General features: G+C 40.1%; 1 non-coding gene across 1 annotated transcript; it reads right to left on the bottom strand.

The window, feature by feature from the left end:
* Window positions 1-871: 871 nt before the first annotated feature.
* On the bottom strand, window positions 872-975 carry LOC112804545 (small nucleolar RNA R71). Its single transcript, XR_003203157.1, has one exon. It is a non-coding gene; the product is annotated as a small nucleolar RNA R71 (small nucleolar RNA).
* Window positions 976-6,156: the final 5,181 nt, after the last annotated feature.

The following is a 6,156-nucleotide window of genomic DNA, read 5'->3' as shown; positions in this document are numbered from 1 at the left end:
TCTCTAATTTTCGAAAATATCTCATCTCTTTTTCAAAAATTCTTTTTAATTGTTTTAAATTTTAATTTTAATTATATTTTATCTTTAATTTTCAAAAATCACTAACCATTTTTTCAAAATCATTTTTGAAAATTTTCTATCTCTCCTCTTCTTCTATTTATTTATTTATTTACTAACACTTCTCTTCACTTCTCTTCATCTCAAATCACCACCTCTATCCTTACCCATTCTTCTTCACTCTTCTTCCCTATCTTCTTCTACTAACATAAAGGAATCTCTATACTGTGACATAGAGGATTCCTCTTTCTTTTCTTGTTTTCTTCTCTTTCATATGAGCAGGAACAGGGAAAAGGGCACTCTTGTTGAAGTTGATCCAGAACCTGAAAGGACTCTGAAGAGAAAATTAAGAGAAGCTAAATTACAACAATCCAGAAACAACCTTTCAGAAATTTTCGAACAAGAGAAGGAGATGGCAGCCGAAAATAATAATAATAATAATGCAAGGAGAATGCTTGGTGACTTCACAAAGCCAACGTCCAAGTTTGATGGAAGAAGCATCTCCATTCCTGCCATTGGAGCCAATAACTTTGAGCTTAAGCCTCAACTAGTTGCTTTAATGCAACAAAACTGCAAGTTTTATGGACTTCCATCTGAAGATCCTTATCAGTTTTTAACTGAATTCTTGCAGATCTGTGAGACTGTAAAGACAAATGGAGTTGATCCTGAAGTCTACAGACTCATGCTTTTCCCTTTGGCTGTAAGAGACAGAGCTAGAATATGGTTGGATTCACAACCTAAAGATAGCCTGGACTCCTGGGATAAGCTGGTCACTGCCTTCTTGGATAAATTCTTTCCTCCTCAAAAGCTGAGCAAGCTGAGAGTGGATGTTCAAACCTTCAAGCAAAAAGATGGTGAATCCCTCTATGAAGCTTGGGAAAGATACAAGCAGTTGACCAAAAGATGTCCATCTGACATGTTTTCAGGATGGACCCTATTAGATATATTCTATTATGGTCTCTCTGAATTTTCGAAAATGTCATTGGACCATTCTGTAGGTGGATCTATTCACCTGAAGAAAACGCCTGAAGAGGCTCAAGAACTCATTGACATGGTTGCAAACAACCAGTTCATGTATACCTCTGAGAGGAATTCCGTGAATAATGGGATACCTCAGAAGAAAGGAGTTCTTGAAATTGATGCTCTGAATGCCATATTGGCTCAGAACAAAGTGTTGACTCAACAGGTTAACATGATCTCTCAAAATCTGAATGGACTGCAACATGCATCCAACAACACTAGAGAGGCAGCTTCTGAAGAAGCTTATGATCCTGAGAACCCTGCCATGGCAGAGGTTAATTACATGGGTGAACCTTATGGAAACACCTATAATCCATCATGAAGAAATCATCCAAATTTCTCTTGGAAGGATCAACAAAAGCCTCAGCAAGGCTTTAGCAATGGTGGATGCAATAGGCTGGACAATAGCAAGCCATATCCATCATCTTCTCAGCAACAGACAGAGAATTCTGAACAAAACACCTCTAATTTAGCCAATATAGTCTCTGATCTGTCAAAGGCCACTTTCAGTTTCATGAATGAAACCAGATCTTCCATTAGAAATTTGGAGGCACAAGTGGGCCAGCTGAGTAAGAAAGTTATTGAACCTCCTCCCAGTACTCTCCCAAGCAATACAGAAGAAAATCCAAAAGGAGAGTGCAAGGCCATTGATTTAATCAAAGTGGCCGAATGCACTAGGGAGGAAGAGGACGAAAATCCTAGTGAGGAAGACCTCCTGGGACGTCCCTCAAGCAAGAAGGAGTCTCCTATTAAGGATCATGAGGAATCTGAGGCTCATACAGAGACCATAGAGATTCCACTAAACCTCCTTCTGCCATTCATGAGCTCTGAAGACTATTCATCCTCTGAAGAGGATGAAGATGTGACTGGAAAGCAAATTGCTCAATACTTAGGAGCTATCATGAAGCTGAATGCCAAGTTGTTTGGTAATGAAACTTGGGAAAGTGAACCTCCCTTGCTCATTAGTGAACTAGATACTTGGATTCAGAAAACTCTACCTCAAAAGAAACAAGATCCTGGCAAGTTCTTAATACCTTGTACCATTGGCACCATGAGCTTTGAAAAAGCTCTATGTGATCTTGGGTCAGGGATAAATCTGATGCCACTCTCTGTAATGGAGAAGCTAGGGATCATTGAGGTACAACCTGCCTTGTTCTCATTACAATTGGCAGACAAGTCAGTGAGACAAGCTTATGGAATAGTAGAGGACGTGCTAGTAAAGGTTGAAGGCCTTTACATCCCTACTGATTTCATAATCCTAGACACTAGGAAGGAAGATGATGAATGCATCATCCTAGGAAGACCTTTCCTAGCCACAGCAGGAGCTGTGATAGATGTCAATAGAGGTGAGTTAGTCCTTCAATTGAATGGGGACTACCTTGTGTTTAAGGCACATGGCCATCCCTCTGTGACAGAGGAGAGTAAGCATGAAGAGCTTCTCTCAGTTCAGAGTCAAGAAGAACCCACACAGTCAAACTCTAAGTTTGGTGTTGTGAGGCCACAACCAAACTCTAAGTTTGGTGTTAAGATCCCATATCCAAACTCTACGTTTGGTGTTGGGACTACACACTAAAATTGACCTGATCACCTTGTGGCTCCATGAGAGCCACTGTCAAGCTATTGACATTAAAGAAGCGCTTGTTGGGAGGCAACCCAATTTTATTTATCTAATTTTATTTTATTTTTGTTTCTTTGTTATTTTTGTGTTTAATTAGGTACATGATCATGAGAAGTCACGAAAAAATCAAAAAAATTAAAAACAGAGTCAAAAACAGGAGAAAAAAATGTTCACCCTGGAGGCAGCACAGACTGGCGTTCAACGCCAGTAAGGTGCATCTGGCCGGCGTTCAACGCCAGAACAGAGCACCATTCTGGCGCTGAACGCCAGAAACAAGCAACAACCTGGTGTTAAACGCTAGGAAGGTGCACAGAGAGGACAAACTGGCGCTGAACGCCAGAAACAAGCATGAAACTGGCGTTCAACGCCAGAAACATGCATTACATGGGCGTTGAACGCCCAGAACGTGCATCAATGGGCGTTTGAACGCCAGAATGATGCATGAAGGCATTTTACACGCCTATATGGTGAAGGAATGGTATTTCTTTTCAAGAAGGCGCCACCCTCACTCAGGTGGATTCATTCCTTGTTCTTTATTTCTTTCTGTTTTCGGTTTTTAATGTTGTGTTTATCTATGTTTTGTGTCTCTACTTCATGATCATTAGTATGTAACCATGCCTTAAAGCTATTAAATAAAATCCATTAATCCTTCACCTCTCTTAAATGAAAAATGTTTTAATTCAAAAGAACAAGAAGTACATGAATTTCGAATTTATCCTTGAATTTAATTTAATTATATTGATGTGGTGGCAATACTTTTTGTTTTCTGAATGAATGCTTGAACAGTGCATATTTTTGATCTTGTTGTTTATGAGTGTTAAAATTGTTGGCTCTTGAAAGAATGATGAACAAGGAGAAATGTTATTGATGATTTGAAAAATCATGAAATTGATTCTTGAAGCAAGAGAAAGCAGTGAAAAAGGAAGCTTGCGAAAAAAAAATAAATAAATAAATAAATAGAAAGAAAAAGAAGGAGCAGTAGAAAAAGCCAATAGCCCTTAAAACCAAAAGGCAAGGGTAAAAAGGATCCAAGGCTTTGAGCATCAATGGATAGGAGGGCCCAAGGAAGTTAAATCCAGGCCTAAGCGGCTAAATCAAGCTGTCCCTAACCATGTGCTTGTGTCATGAAGGTCCAAGTGAAAAGCTTGAGACTGAGTGGTTAAAGTCGTGATCCAAAAGAGTGTGCTTAAGAGCTCTGGACACCACTAACTGGGGACTTTAGCAAAGCTGAGTCACAATCTGAAAAGGTTCACCCAGTTATGTGTCTGTGGCATTTGTGTATCCGGTGGTAATACTGGAAGACAAAGTGCTTAGGGCCACGGCCAAGACTCATAAGTAGCTGTGTTCAAGAATCAACATGCTTAACTAGGAGAGTCAATAACACTATCCGAAATTCTAAGTTCCTAGAGACGCCAATCACTCCAAACTTCAAAGGAAAAAGTGAGATGCCAAAACTGTTCAGAAGCAAAAAGCTACAAGTCCCGCTCATCTAATTAAATTAATATTCATTGATATTCTGGAATTTATAGTATATTCTCTTCTTTTATCCTATTTTATTTTCAGTTGCTTGGGGACAAGCAACAATTTAAGTTTGGTGTTGTGATGAGCGGATAATTTATACGCTTTTTGGCATTGTTTTTATATAGTTTTTAGTACGTTTGAGCTACTTTTAGGGATGTTTTCATTAGTTTTTATGTTAAATTCACATTTCTGGACTTTACTATGAGTTTGTGTGTTTTTCTGTGATTTCAGGTAAATTCTGACTGAAATTGAGGGATTTGAGCAAAACTCTGAAGAAGGCTGACAAAAGGACTGCTGATGCTGTTGGAATCTGACCTCCCTGCACTCGAAATGGATTTTCTGGAGCTACAGAACTCCAATTGGCGCGCTCTCAATGGCATTGGAAAGCAGACATCCAGGGCTTTTCAACAATATATAATAGTCCATACTTTAATCGAAGATTGACGACGTAACTTGGCGTTGAACGCCAAGTACACGCTGCTGTCTGGAGTTAAACGCCAGAAAAACGTCATGATCCGGAGTTGAACGCCCAAAACACGTCAAAACTCGGAGTTCAACTCCAAGAGAAGCCTCAGCTCGTGGATTGATCAAGCTCAGCCCAAGCATACACCAAGTGGGCCCCGGAAGTGAATTTATGCATCAATTACTTACTCATGTAAACCCTAGTAGCTAGTCTAGTATAAATAGAACATTTAACTATTGTATTAGATGTCTTTTGACCACGTTTCATCTTTGGTCTCAGTTTTGTTTTATTCTTCATCCTAAGAGATCATTGATCACGTTAGGGGGGCTGGCCATTCGGCCATGCCTGAACCTTTTGCTTATGTATTTTCAACGGTGGAGTTTCTGCACACCATAGATTAAGGGTGTGGAGCTCTGCTGTACCTCAAGTATTAATGAAAGTCTATTTTCTTTTATTCAAATCTCTCTTATTCCTATTCCAAGATATTCATTCGTACCCAAGAACATGATGAATGTGATGATAAGTAACCCTCATTATCATTCTCACTTATGAACGCGCGTGATTGACAACCACTTCCGTTCTACATGCAACAGAGCTTGAATGCGTATCTCTTAGATTCCCCAACAGAATCTTCGTGGTATAAGCTAGATAGATGGCGGCATTTATGAGGATCCGGAAAGTCTCACCTTGTCTGTGGTATTCCGAGTAGGATCCTGGGAATCCGGAAAGTCTAACCTTGTCTGTGGTATTCCGAGTAGGATTCCGGTAATGAATGACTGTGACGTGCTTCAAACTTGCGAGTGCTGGGCGTTAGTGACAGACGCAAAAGAATCAAGGGATTCTATTCCAGTAGGAGTGGGAACCAACCGGTGATTAGCCGTACTATGACAGAGTGCGTGAGCATTAGTTTTCACCGCGAGGATGGGATGTAGCCATCAACCATGGGTGATGCCTCCAGACGATTAGCCGTGCGAGTGACAGCCGCATAGGATCATTTTCCCGAGAGGATTAAAAGTAGCCACAGCTGATGGTGAACCCCTATACAAAGCTTGCCATGGAAAGGAGTAAGAAGGATTGAGTAGAAGCAGTAGGAGAGCAGGCGTCCTTGAGCCATACAGTATCTCCATTCGCTTATCTGAAATTCTCACCAATGAATCTGCATAAGTCTTCTATCTCGTTTATTATTTCTATTTTCTTATCTTTATTTTCAAAATCCATAAATCAATTTAATCTGCCTGACTGAGATTTGCAATGTGACCATAGCTTGCTTCATACCAACAATCTCTGTGGGATCGACCCTTACTCACGTAAGGTTTATTACTTGGACGACCCAGTACACTTGCTGGTTAGTTGAACGGAGTTGTGAATTCAACTAGTGCCACAATAGTTTTTGTGTATATGCCAAAGAGCCAATATCAATGATCACAATTTCGTCCACCATCCACGCGTTTGCGTGGATTGAAGTTCGCAGATGCAA

The sequence above is a fragment of the Arachis hypogaea genome, chromosome 5 (genome assembly GCF_003086295.3).
Source record: "Arachis hypogaea cultivar Tifrunner chromosome 5, arahy.Tifrunner.gnm2.J5K5, whole genome shotgun sequence".
Classification (NCBI taxonomy): Eukaryota; Viridiplantae; Streptophyta; class Magnoliopsida; order Fabales; family Fabaceae; genus Arachis; species Arachis hypogaea.
This window is presented reverse-complemented; position numbering and strand designations above follow the sequence as displayed.